Source organism: Etheostoma spectabile, chromosome 10 (assembly GCF_008692095.1).
Source record: "Etheostoma spectabile isolate EspeVRDwgs_2016 chromosome 10, UIUC_Espe_1.0, whole genome shotgun sequence".
Taxonomy (NCBI): Eukaryota; Metazoa; Chordata; class Actinopteri; order Perciformes; family Percidae; genus Etheostoma; species Etheostoma spectabile.
In genome coordinates, this window is record NC_045742.1 from 5,454,617 (window position 1) to 5,456,543 (window position 1,927).

The 1,927-nt window shown below is 37.6% G+C and overlaps 1 protein-coding gene and 1 long non-coding RNA gene across 2 annotated transcripts in view; both read left to right on the top strand.

The window, feature by feature from the left end:
* LOC116696358 (uncharacterized) overlaps positions 1 to 1,927 on the top strand; it is a 30,087-nt gene that overhangs the window by 2,406 nt on the left and 25,754 nt on the right. The window lies entirely within an intron of this gene.
* The window catches only part of hopx (HOP homeobox), a 7,239-nt gene that overhangs the window by 1,198 nt on the left and 4,114 nt on the right, over positions 1 to 1,927 (top strand). The gene's annotated exons all lie outside the window — the stretch shown is intronic.

Consider the following 1,927-nt stretch of genomic DNA (forward strand, 5'->3'; position numbering starts at 1 on the left):
TTTATGACTTTAATCTGCAAAGTTACTTGCAGAGGAGTAATATGAAATTTAGTGGGACATATGTAGCCTACTTTTACTTAAATAACCAGCACAGACAGGAAAACAATAACATGCGGTTTAACCTCAGGAAACTTGAATTTGTAGCATCACAAGTTAGTGTCAGGGAAGTTTTGAGTGTTGTCAGCATCACTATCCGTGTCTCAGTCGGGTGTCTTCTGAGGAATGAACCACCAATTGCTGAAGGGAGATAAACAGTATGTACATGTGTGTATTTGTCTGCAAGAACGAGTTTTTCAAAAGCAAAACAAGCCTTTACATCTGTGACAGTGAACCTGGAGCTGCTTGACTAGCAGTGGATGGAGCAGGTCTGTGGACAGGGCTCGGTGGGATCCGGGCTAATACAGTATATCTGTTCAAATGTCACAGTCTGATGAAATAATAACAGTAACAAACAGTAACACTGACCACAGAGGCGGCGGCCCCCCCCCATTGATTGTTGCTCTTCCTGATGAAGTCATGTCCGAGTCGAGTTTCCTGCCGCTGTTCCAGCTCATGGGTTTATTCTTACGTGGTCGCTATCGCTGCTCGTGATTATGCTGCAGTCATATTTGGTCGGATGTGGTCAACATGTTTTTTTGTTTTTTTACTGAGCTGCTTTTGATGTACCAGGAGAGAAAATAATTTAAAACACATGTGGTTAAGTGCGTGTTAAGCTCATAATATGCAGCAGGAACTCAATTAGTTATTTTCATAAACTATTAATAGTTTATTGAAACTTTCAAGCAAAAAATGCCGTAAACATTCCCTGGTTTTAGCTTCTCAAATAAGAGGATTTTTTTGCATGTCTTTGTCTTTTGTGATGGCAAACTGATTCGAGTTCTGGACAGACATATGATTTAAAGACATCACCTTGGGCTTTGCAATATTGTGATGGACAATTTACCCTTTTTTCTGACATTTTTTAGACCAAACAAATCAATTAATTGTCAGAATAACAGTTGATGAAGATAATTGGTAGTTGCAAGGTACTGATTTGATTGGCAAACAGATTACAAAAACACGTGACAGTACACTCTTGACCCAAAATATTCTTAAATCAAGGTCTGCTCACTTCTTTCCCCCCAGAGCTTTCAACCACCTCTTCATCAGCAAGACATGCTCAGACTCCAAACTTAAAAAGTGTTTTTTCTAAAGCATGAAAAACATCAAGCTTTGAGGAAAAATAGATTTAAATGTTCATCTGTTTTGTTTTTCCTTATATGATGTGGATAATCCAAAGTTAAAGCTTATTAGGGCTGTATATTGTTATACATTGTACACTGTAAATGCAAATATTTTCACAATCAATTAAACTGCAAATTTGTTTTTTAATGAATCATTTCATCTATATAACATAAAAAGAAAATTTGATCTTGGAGCCCAATCAGATGTCATCAAATGTCTGTTCAGTCCAAAACAATTTAAAAAATATTCAATCTATTATGTTGTTAAGATGAGAAAAAGCAGAAAATATTTCCAACTGAGACACTTAAACAAGAGAATGTTTGGATTTTCCCAAATGACAATTATCAAAATGTTCTGTCTATCAATCAATCAATCAAATCATTGACTGATCATTCCAGCTCCAGAGCTTAGAAATAAACACATAATTATTCAAACCAGGAACATGACGCCCACTCCAGCAAGAAAGGGCCGCTACACAACAACTGACAATTACATGAACCATCACATTGTTACTTAGGTATTTAATCTCCACCACCCCTCTCCCACATGTGAACACTCCCACCATCCCTCTATCTGAGGAATGTCTTACTGTAAAGTCTCTGCAACTGTCACATCAGGAGCCAGATGTGAAGCTTCAGAGCGCCGAAAACGTTCTGCAGGCAGCTCCAGTAGCATTCCTTTGATAGATAGATAGATAGATAGA